This window comes from Lissotriton vulgaris, unplaced genomic scaffold (assembly GCF_964263255.1).
Source record: "Lissotriton vulgaris unplaced genomic scaffold, aLisVul1.2 SCAFFOLD_260, whole genome shotgun sequence".
Classification (NCBI taxonomy): domain Eukaryota; kingdom Metazoa; phylum Chordata; class Amphibia; order Caudata; family Salamandridae; genus Lissotriton; species Lissotriton vulgaris.
This window is the reverse complement of record NW_028246903.1, coordinates 1,208,224-1,220,693: the sequence shown is the minus strand read 5'-3', so window position 1 is coordinate 1,220,693 and position 12,470 is coordinate 1,208,224. Positions and strand designations below refer to the sequence as shown.

General features: G+C 40.2%; 1 protein-coding gene across 2 annotated transcripts in view; it reads left to right on the top strand.

The window, feature by feature from the left end:
- The window catches only part of LOC147665698 (hepatocyte nuclear factor 4-alpha-like), an 85,675-nt gene that overhangs the window by 58,545 nt on the left and 14,660 nt on the right, over positions 1-12,470 (top strand). The gene's annotated exons all lie outside the window — the stretch shown is intronic.

Here is a 12,470-nt window from a genome sequence, read left to right as displayed (position 1 = left end):
TGAATTTCTTAGCTGTGAGTTGGTGTACACTTTTGTCTGATCTGTGCCTCACTTTAAAATCTGCTATATTGTTTTGCTTGTAATATAAAGACACTGTACAATATTTTTAGCTAGGTTGTCTTTCATTTACGAGTGGCTTCTCAACCAGTCATTTTCCAAGTTTTAATTTTCAATTCGGTCTGGGTAAATCTTCCCTTTTCTTATACTTATATGGTTGAGAATTATTGCTCTATTATATAACTATTACTTTCTCAATTTGTAAACTTGTGTTCAGATCTTTTTTGTCCAATACATCCTCTGATGCAAGTGTTTAATCATTCATAAATTTGTCACTTTCTAACCTTGTCTAAATGGTTTTTCAACTCGTTATGGTCCAAGCTTATAAAACATTTTTTCCTCAATAATTACCCATTCTTCAGTGGTGTACTGCGACATTTGTATTTTCTGATCACAGGGCAACACTTAAAAGCACTCTATTTCTTTTTTTATTTCTTTTCTGTTTTGTCTTTATTCTTCTTGCTGTGTTTTTACTTTTAGCCTGCCTTTTCTTAATCCTATTTAGTAGATTTTCCACATTTCAGCGGAATTGCCACTCTACTATCTTTCCCCAGCATCACTGTCAATTTGTCCAGGAAGTGAAGAATAACTGTAATGTCAAACAACTAGTGATTCTGTTCTTTCCTGGATGTCTTACCAAAGTCTTGACTTTAATTCCCTTGTAATAATCAATGTTTCTATGATTTAGGATTCAAGAAACATAAGGATTAAATTAGATTGCTTGCCAATAAATTATGAGCATTAAATATCAGGAAATAATATAGGGCCATAATATTTTTCCAATTAAAATTATTTTTGATTAACTAATCTAGGGAGAGTGCAGTATATATGACTGGTAGAGGGAAAATTGAAACTAACATGGAGTCTTTTTAAAATAGTTCAACATTTGTATCAGTCTTTGCAAAGTAAAATACATGTATTGCTATTGTTTATTACATAATAGATGTAATGTATATTTTCAGGTAGTTGCTGGAAATTCAGGACTGGGCATTTAGACCTGGATGCCCAGCATCGTGCTGATGGTCAGTCCCACCAAGACACAATTCTAGTTATTTGACAAGAACAACAAACATGAGCACAACAACCACTAAGCGTCTTGTGGTGCTATATGGACATTGAATTGCACAGGGTGGAGTGGGGGACTCGCTAGGATCCATTAACCCCTTCCATGCTGATGACGGTCCCCGTCCGTCATGCATCACGGTGGGCGTGTGCTTATGACGGCTGGGGGCCGTCATGAACCCGCCCACTCATTAAAACGGCCGCACAGGCGCAGAATCGCGGCTGCGCCCAAGGGGTTAAATCAGACCTGTAAAACAATCACACAAAAGGGAGGATCCCAGAAAAATCTACAACCAGATAATTATAATGCATGCAGCCAGGTGGTATCATAGTTTCAGATTTTTTGGGTGTTGGTTCAGAGCATACAGAGAGGGAACTGGCATTTCAACTCTGTGTCAGGCACCTGAAAGGCTCTTATGCCACATTTCTTATACCTGTGATTTCAGGACAGCAAAACGGACATGGGGCTGGGACTGCAATACTCATGGTGACGGGGAGATTATTTTGTGAACAAGGGCCAAATATTATTATTGATCTAATGGACCATACTTGTTGATTTGAATTGTACATGATAATGGACAGTTAACCAGTGTTACTCTTTGAAAATTGTGAAGTGCAATCAATTTTGGGCATGTTAAAAACTAATTTGACTGTGGTGTTCTGAATCTTTTGAAAAGTGGCAATATTTTTCTTAGGCTACCACGATTAAGACCCGTTACACTAGTCTAGTCTGGTCTGCGCTAACACATTTGCCACTGTGGTTTTTTGAGGAAAGGTTGGAGAATGTGTTTACGTGTACGGAGAGTAAAGTGACAAGCTTGTGTGACAGCTACAATTCTCCTGAAAGTCACAAATTACCAGCAATTACATTTTGTCTCAGATTAGTTACTTACTGCATGTCCTCTGCACACATGTGGACAATGACCTGGAATTCATGCAGGAAGGATGCTATAGTTCAGATAAAGATTGAATAAGATGTGAAACAGAGAGGAGCTATAGAGTTGCACATTACAAATAACATATAATAATACAGACATACATATATAAATGAAAAGTGTTTCTGAAATAAACATGAAGCAAGGTTCTTCTAAGCTTTTGCGAGTTACACATTCTTCAGGGAAATCCTTATGTACACATGTCATCTCCAATTCCAGGCAATACTGTCTACTTGTAAATCTATATTTTGCTGAAAAGAATCAGTCAGAAAGAGTGTCATATCTATTCATTCTTCTGGCTTTCTGGGACCAAGTAATGTGAAAACTAATTTCAAGATTGGTTTTCCATTGTCTTGTAGTGTTTCTGAAAGTATGTTACTTGCGGGTGGACTCATGTCCCCCCGCCACCCTAAAGGAGATGGGGACAGCCCAACATAGTGTTCGGGGGTCTCACAGACCAAATTACAATGCGACCACCACTGTGGCAGTCACAATGCCCACCTTTTCCATTGCGGCGGGTGCTGCTGGCTGCAGCACCCACCGAAATGGAAAAAAGGGACGTGTAACTAATCCCGGTACTACATGACTGCCACCATGCAGTGCCTGTCACTTGGTACAGAGATCTGTTGGGGGCACCATTGGTGCCCCCCACAACCGAAGAAAAGGGCACTGGGTGAAGGGGGGCCCAATACGGGCCCCCAATGCCCATCCCTGCCAGCTTTTTCGACACAGGTGAACCGCAATGGAAAGGCCGGTGGGGAGGGACCATCCTAATCCCTACAGCGGTGCCTGGTAGGCACCGCCACCATTTTAGGGATAGAAAGGCTTCCGTAGCACCGGTGGGCTCAAGGAGCCCATCCGATGCTTGAACTCAGATCGCCACAGGACCGCCTGCCATCATTATATGGCGGGTGGAAAATGGCCTTACGGTGGCGGTGAGACTTCCATCGACAGCCTGTGATCGTAATGACCCCCTTTGTTCTTTTAGGCAGTATTTTTCAGGTGCACTGATCCAAACGTACTTCTCAGCTTCCATGTTATCACTTCTAGGTTCTCATTAGTTAATTGACTTTTTCTTACCTGGTTATCTTGCGGTAGCTTTGAGGTAGGTGGCGGACACCAGGTCATATTTTGACTGGCAGCGGTCAGGTGGGGGACTCAATAGACTGCAATGCATTTGGTGCTATATAAACGTAGTTAGTAGTGGTAGTAGTAGGGAAGGGTTCGGCCTGGGATGGGGACCCATAATTTTTAATTCCAATTACAACTTGTTCATGTTTCACAGATAGAAATAGGCCACAGCTCAAGTTTCGCTCTTGTTACCTACGACTTCAATCACAACTCCTCATGAAAAACATCCTCATTATTGATAGCTACCAACCACTAAACGTATGTGTTGGAATAAGGTACTTCACGTTCCTCTGTGTCTTCAAAGGAGCAATTGAAACTTTGATCTCCGAACTGTCTTCTCCTAGATTCTTAAGGGATCACATGCAATTCTTTTTTGCCCATTTGGCATTTTCTTGTCCCCCTCCAATGCATAACTACAGATAGACAATATTCTGGTTTCAATTATATTAAAATACAACCCATGCTAAATTATTTTTTATTTTGATAAAAGAAATTAATCGACTTACAGCAGTATTCTGTGTGATATTCTTGAATAAAATGTGCCCCATGATTATGAGGTATTTTTAACTCTTTGTTTGGCACTCACGCATAGCTTGCACCACCTGCCTATATTCTCTCACGATTTCGGAGGGGCATTTTCTTGAAAGTCAATGCTCAATTACAAAAAACTGGTTTCAGAATACACATTAATTACCAATGGTAAAGGAGTTTTAGCTCAAGAATGTCCAACCTCCACAATTTTTCTTCGTGCATATTTAATTAGCTTTTTTCTTAGACTTGCCAATTACACAAAGCAGTGCTAATGATTAGTCAGCGGTTTCTACAGCTAAGAGCTTCCCTGGTGATTACTGAGTGACACTGGTGTTGTCAAACTATTAACCCGTGTTTCTGTAAAAACTTGGGATTTTTAACAGAGGTAGCAATGATTCTTAAGGTTCTCAGGGATTGTTGGTTACTTTTCAAATGACGTCTGCAATCATTAACTCTTAAGTGTTGTTTGTCTTGTTGGAACAAATGTATTTGCTCTTTTTACGGCACAGACGTATGTTCAAGTTTCTAAAAACATATTGCAGGTCTGCACCACTGCATGAACTGCACGTGCTCAGAATCCAGAACCTATAGCTATCTCTTCTCTTAAAAGCAAAAGCTAAGTGCCCCTGCTGGCCTAATTTGAAATTAATTGGTGTGATCAACACTTCTATTATTCCAGAAAGAAACTGCCAACAGTTTACCTTCGAATCGGAATTAGCAGATCCATAGCAGCTAAAATGCAACCGAAAACTGATTAATCATTGCGAAATTGTGCAATGCAGGATGGTGGCACGCGAGCAGATAACACTGCACACCGACAAACGGGAAATGCTGTGAAAGCACTTGTGCCAAGGAATACCTACCGGGAAACAAACTATGCAAATGCATATCGTTCTCACTGGACGCAAACACCTAAAGCACGAGAAGATCTCCGGAATTAAAAAGAAATATTGCCCGGAAATGATAAGCGTGCTGACATGGAAAACAAGCACTGGTAAAACCAAAACATCTGAACTATTTTGCTGCAAAAGTAGACGTTAGATGGAAGGAGGTTTGCAGTTATTAGTCGTTGTGTCACTATATTGAAGGTCTGCGGGTTGCTGCTTTGAGCAGTCCCATCCACTGTGCACTGAAGACGGTCATCCTCCTTAACCACATGTGTGCGGGGGTTATTTTTGCGCTACGCAGCTTTTTTCCAAAAGCCGCGTTACATGACGAGCTCAGCTCGTCATCAGCACACGACCACCGTGGCTAATGACGAGCTGAGCTCGTCATCAGCATCGAAGGGGTTAAAAGAGTTTAAATAATAACATGAGGAAATCAGAAATGTTGAGACTTATTCAAAATAGTTACCTGTAGTTACAACTCATCCCCCAGGAGTATGACACCTGGCAATGGTCTTCAAACATTTTCAATGCAGAGCACACTTCCTTGTAAAAAAAAATTAAAAAATCTTGACCCTCGAGAATGGCAAACATAATTTCTTATAATTATTCTATAAAATTGGCAGATTTGAACCTATTTAGCAATTCATATATTGCAGATATCAGGGGCGGCTCTAGGCTCATGGCGGCCCTGGGCAGGGAGGGCAGGGAGCGCAGGAGCGCAGGTAGGGGGCCCCAGAAGAGGGGGTCCGGGCGGGGCGGAGCACGGAGGCCAGTGAAGAGGGGGGGTCAGGGTGTTTGGAAGTGGAACAGAGCCGGAGGCCGCCAAATCCCTGCAAGGAGCCGCCACACAAATATGTATACATCCTCAGAGGATTATTATATTAAGCATATATATTGCCGTGGTGGCCCCTGGGGTTTGGTGGCCCTGTACAGCTGCACAACTTGCACATGCCTAAGGCCGCCCCTGCAGATATGTTCAGTAATATCTTTTACAATTGTGCAGCCTTGGTAACAAGTAGTGCACACACGTTTCTCCTTTGAGACAAGGATAAACTTTAACAGGGAGTAGATACTCATACTGAGACTGAAGAAACGATAGACGTCTCCACGTCGCTTAGCGCCAATGCCCACTACTGCCTGGCATGAGCTTCACTATTCTTTCTGATGTTCTCTGTCCAAGCATAAGCAGAGAGCAAACAGCACTCAGCCAAATTGGATCTCCACTGTGAATATATAAAGTCTTCACATTTTGTCATGCACCCATTCCTGCCAAAGTCCTGACCTTTCTACTCCATTGCTACACATCTTCCTCACAGCTGCACACATAAACTAACAAGCAAATAATGCACACACATGGTCAATAAAAGAATATTATTGAACCATGTCTAATCTTCATTAAATAAAGTCTCCCAACACATGCAGAGAAGAGTGACTCAATGTCCTGATGATGACGTCATGAAAGATGTGTTCAGCTAATTGAAGTCGAAACACGTCAATGAGTATTTTGCTGAGCAAACTATTAGACAATATAAAAAGAGTAATTGGCACACAAACAGCAAAAAAGGAAAAATAGGATGTGCAATCAGGTTCCTTTAGCTGGGTAAAATTATCGACTAAACTTATTAAAATGTTGACTCACTTTCAATCCATTATTGCTCTCAAGGTTGTACATAATGAATATATATATTAGAAAAGGATGTGACACTTTTCTGTGACTATTCAATAAAACGTTATTCAGAGGTATTCTACCACCCATAAAAGCACCACATAAAGCAAACACATAAAAGTGTACAGTACATAGCAGCATGAATAGATATACAAAGTACCAATATGCATGGTTAAAAACAACAACAGCAATCAGTTTAACATAGCATGGACCTGCGTGCTACCCCCTGGGCTATGCACATGATCTTGAAACCAAGCCCTGCCCTTGTGATGATGTATCTGTTCTGTGACTAGTTTTAGTAAGAAAAATTGGGTGATGAGAAAACTCTTTTGTTGAATATTTGAAGATTAACACTTTCATTACCTCTAAAACATCTAATGAAAGTTTAAGAGAAAATGTCTAAAAGGTTATATGAGACTAAAAGAATCCTACTGCCAAGGAGACACAGTTGTTAAATTTGAGTGTACCATGTAAACTATTTAATAATCCTACTGAGAACAACAACATATTGGACTGACAAATCAGTCAGTCAGTCAGTCAAATACACTTTATTCGATTTGTTAAAATCATAAAAGGCATAAAAATGTACATACATTCATAAAATAGAGTAATTGATGTATTTACAAACTCAGTGCAGAAGCTCTTTTGAAACATATACTCTGCTGGATGAATTAAAAAGATGGTTGATAAGAACAATCAGAATAATACATTCAATGGTATACTTTTCATTTTAATTCTAATTGCCGCCACTAAAAAACTAGCCACATGGAAAGTAATGCGGGTGCTACATAACATCTGAAGGTGGATGAGAGCAGGTCTGACTTGAATAAAGCCAGCCTCTTTCAGAATTGGAAGCAAATATTTTTTCTTATCTCCGCATAGTGCCCACAAAACATGATGAAATGCATGGTGTCAAATCGTTAACCGTCCTTATAATTTTTAAAATAACATTTTGTAAAGTGTTTCTCATCACACTGGAACACTCTCGTAGCACACCGTTCCAAAGCGATTTGGAGGGCGATGCTCAGGGGCCAGTGGTGGTGCCTACACCAGTTGATTCTCAGATCTTTTCTGTGCAGACAAAGATGCAAAGAGACAAAATGCTGTCACTCAACATGGCCGCTACTCTGAATACTGGATTGCTGGGCCCTGGACTGATCTAAAACGTGAATGACAATTCCAGCAAAACTGGCTGACGTGGGCTGACAATTCCGCCCTTTATGTATGCTGTCCTTTGTGCTAAGCCAAAATGTCAAATTGCTGAACAGGGTTTACCCAATGTTCCTCTCTTTAGTATATTTTTATGTATGGCTCTCAAACACAACCTCTATCATTTATTTTAATCTTTTAGGGCCAGATGTATCAAGGCTTTTGCGACTCGCAAACGGCCGATTTGCATTTTTTCATATGTATGAAAAAATTGCAATTTAAGGAATCGCAATTATTTGCAATTCTTTATTTTGCCATAGCATTTAAGGAATCGCAAATTTTGCGATTCCTTAAATGATATGTATGATACATTTTGAAATTGCGATTTTGAGTTAAGAAATCGCAAATTACCACCAACTTGTACTTGGTGGTAATTTGCGATTTCTTTTAAAAATGCCCTATTTGGCATTTGTGAGGGTGGCATGTGACACACATACATGTACACACATGTAAATTTCAGGGGTGCAGCAGGGTGTCTTTGAGACACCCCTGCACCCTTGAAATAATTCTCAAATTGCGATTAGCAAATTGCGATTTCGCAATTTGAGAATTATTGCACTATCATTCCTATGGGCCTCCTGGCCCGTAGGAATGCATTGAAAATTATTCTTTATTTGCGAATTCGCAAAATGCGAATTCGCAAATAAAGAATAATAATAAATCGCTAAAAAATAGCGGTTTTGAACATACATTCCGTTTTGTGAATTCTAAATAGCGATTCGCAAAAAATCTGGCCCCAAATGTCATAACCCGCTGCTATGACGTAGCACAGTTTGTAAGAAAACTCAGTAACCATTCTTGCTATGTCATAAAGGACTTCCAAGCCAGGCTAACAGAGTATCATCACTGCTTGTCTGCTTTGAATGAAAGCAGAAGGCACAGCTGCAGGAGGGGGAAGGAATGCAAGGAAGGTGATGGGTGTTGGTTATGGACTGCAGGTAAGTTTAAATAAGTGGGACAGAGAGGAGAGGCTGTGTTATATATGGGTCCCACATTACTCCTCTGTATAGCAGTTGAAAGCAGGGGAAGATGAGTTTGGGGCCCATACATAACATCAAATTATAGCTGGGTATAGTACAGGAATGGTGTTCACATCGAGGTTCTGATTGACATCATAGATAACTTGAGTTTAGCTCAGTTGTCTGTATTGTGTCACTCAGAACCCCTGGTTATAAAACATCCCTATAATTAACGGTTACCCATCTTTAATTAGATATATTGTATATAATATAAAGTCTTTGGAGGGATAGCAAAATCTGTCTATAGACCTAAAAAATAAGATAAACAACCCAGAACATCCAAATAAAGTCAAGAAGTGGTCAAGTTGGCCAGTGAGAAGGCAAGTAATATAATACATCATAAAGAGCCCTGCAAGGAAATTAAACTGGGCAAACAGCCAAAGGCAATGCAAAAGAAGAAAAATAAGATAACGTGAACAGGCAGTTAAGCAATCAGCGCATAAAAAGGCTAGATAACCAAGTTACCCACACCCACACTAATAGCAGTTGTGAGCATTTCACAATGTAGAGATGCCAGCTGAAAAGATAATGCCTATTAACATGCTTCATCTTAGAAGAGGTCTCTCACATCATGTCTGAGGAAAGAGCATTGGGATATACCCAGTAATGCATTTTAAGATAAAATTCCATCCTAGGACACTTTGACAAGAAGGGAAATCTTTTGAAAAGTATTAATGATTTGAAAAAAGTTATTACGTAACAATCTCTGCAAAGGTTCAAGGCTGATTTTAAGGGTTCAGGGCAAGTATCTGTACTACAGATGGCAAGCAGCCCACGATGATGACGCTTAGGATAAACGCTCCCATACTTCATCATACAATCTCTACTGAGACTTGTGGGAAAAGAAAAGAATATATGGGGGCCTAAGAGAAATTTCACATGGTCTGCATGGAACACGTCTAGTGTGATGAGGAAATTTAGTGAAGAGGTATGGGTTTTTCAATATTTTAGAATTCTGTTGTGTGTTGACCATGTTCATTCCCTCGCAGTCAGACTCAAGTGCTTCTGTCTGTCTATAACTTAACCCCTTCCCTGCTGGGCACATTCACACGCTGAGCTGGGGGGAGGGGTGCGCACACAGCGCCCCCGTGCTCATGATGAGCTCAGCTCGTCATGCAGCACAGTGCCACACCCGTTTCTTTAGAACGTTCTCACAGCAGGGGAATTTGCCCAGCGTGCAAGCGTAGCTCGTCATGAGCACACGAGAACCGTGGCTCATGATGAGCTGAGCTCGTCATGAGCATGGGAGGTGTTAATCTTTTCATGGTCACAAAGATATCTTGTAGATTCAAAACAAACTCATGAGACAAAAGTCTGTCATCTATTCGATATTCTTCTTTCAAAACGAATTTAGGTAAATCGGTTCTTCACAAAAAAAAATGCTTTATTAATGTCTCAAACTTTTTCTAATAATTTTCACTTACTTCTTCTGAATCACAATTGAAACATTTACAGATGTGTAATCCTAATACATTTCATGCATAGGTTGTGCTTCTTCAGAAAAAAACAACTCTGTGAAGAAAGGTAAATCCATCAAGCAAACTCTACAGGCTATTTTGCTTTAAACCAACATAACTATTATGTATGTCTGCCATACTATTTCATCTGACACTCTTTAAATATTATTTTAATATTTAATAACCCTGATGTTGAACAAAGGTAACGTTCAGATACCACTCAAATTTAAAGAACTACTAATGCTAACCGTGCAGTGAGTTTCTGTCCTTTAAAGTGCAGTGATCAACCAACAATTAAATATCATCACACAATACTTCATGCTTAAGCCAGGAGTCTCAATTCGTCACTAGACCATGTCAGTGGCCCTCCGATTCTCAATCGATCAAATTTACAGCGTTAGTACCCCCTGTTTACCCCGTTCATATCATTAAATTAATTCATTGTATGTTACAAACATTGTTACAATTCAGTACTCACTTCCCATTAGGTTCATTGGCTCAGACCTTCACATCGCATATCTTTCATCAATGGCAGCCTTGACTATGCAGGACCTCGAATCTCAGTTCTGCAGCTCCTCGGAACCGGCGCATCACCTAGGCTCTGCGATGCGCCCTCAACGCAGAATCTCGCAATGCTCCACAACCCCAATTTAAGGCACCCTCATTCAGCGAGCCTAACTGGGTCCCTGTCGCAGGCCTGAGCTCCATTGCGGTAGGCCTAAGATTGTGCTGTTGTCCCATTCCGGCGAAACCAGCTATACAGATGGTTTTTTGGCGCTATTTTCACTGACATCTTTAAACCTGCATATATCCGGTTCTACTGATTATTGTTGTTTTGGTCTTGTTTTATTTATTAAAACATACACTTTTATTCTAATCTGCCAAAAAGAAAGAAATCAGTAGGGAAGCAAAGCAGGAGGGAGAGGAAGAAAGCAGGAAGGATATTGTTTTCAGGCATTGCATGTTTCTCATTTACCTCACACCCAGACAACCTGAGACAAATTGAACAATTTCTCGCTTTTAATAGATTCTTAAAACTCTATCACTTTGAATCATTTTTTGGTACCTTCGAATTCCCACAGCAGCTTGCTTCCTTCTGGACTTTGGTGCAATACAAACATAGAAATGGTATGATATGGAATTACCTGACAAGAGCTGATAACACAAGAAAGAAGGCTCGAGATAACCTGAGTGAGTTTTGGTGGTTGCGGTTTCCAAGTACTCAAACCACTCAACAAATGCCACAGAGTTTAAGTTCTGATGGGACATGAGCAGAATGTGTTCTGCCAATAAGGGCCCTTCATTTCATGTATACACTGAAATGTGTGCTAGAATAAGGCCCCTAAGTGTTCATTTAGACCCTGGCAGGTGCCCCACCCGCCCATAAGGTTGGCAGAGGCTTTCACCTTCTTGCCTTTGCAGAAAATCACCCGCAATATTTAGAAATCCGTGCCTGCCTAGCAGGGATCTTAGGACCATATGTATCATCATCCAGATTTGTGATTCTGAAATAGCAATTTTTTAGAAATCGCTATTTCAGAATCGCAAATTGGGATGTATGTAAAAAATCGCAATTCTTTTGCGAATCCTTAGTATTCCTTAATTGCGATTAGCAAATTGCGAATCGCAATTAAGGAATAATTTCCCATTCATTTCTATGGGCCAGGAGGCCCAAAGGAATGAATGTGAAGTTATTCTCAATTTGTGATTCGCAATTTGAGAATCGCAAATTGAGAATAATTTCAAGGGTGCAGGGGTGTCCAAAGGACACCCTGTTGCACCCCTGAAATAAGCATGGGTGTACATATGGTGCACATACATGCCCTAAGGGCATGTATGTGAGTCACATGGCACTTTAAAAAATGCAAAAATTTGCATTTTTCAAGGAATTCTCAAATTACCACCAACTTGAAGTTGGTGGTAATTAGCGATTCCTTAACGACAATTTGTATTTTTTTTTTGGCTTCATACAGTGCATTTAAGGAATCGCAAAATTTGCGATTCCTTAAATGCAATTGCAAAATAAGGAATCGCAAATTTTGCGATTCTTTGTTTTGCACCAGCTTTTCTTTGATACATTCCATTTAGCAAATTCGCATTCGCAAACGCCGAAATTCTGCGAATTTCGGCGTTTGCGAATGCAAATTTGCTTGATACATATGGCCCTTAATGCCTACAATGCAACGATCAGAGAGGTGGCTGTAATGTGGGAACAAGTAAATGACTGTCAGCCTTCCATGTTGGTTCAGACCCCTAGTCATTTGGTTGTTTTTCACAAACTCATAAAGCAGAATTGTGTTGGTGTAAAACAAAAAAGCAATGGTCCTTTCACACAAGGAGCTTTCCCGCTGCTTATGTGGGCCATTCTTTGTTCCCTTTGCAAGAGCTTGCAGGTACTTTACATTTACTTCTAAAATGTGCCTCTTATTTCAAATTGCACTTAAGAATTTGTTAACAAAATATATGGGCTGCATATACACAACATGTGTTAAATTGTGATTACTCATAAACATTGT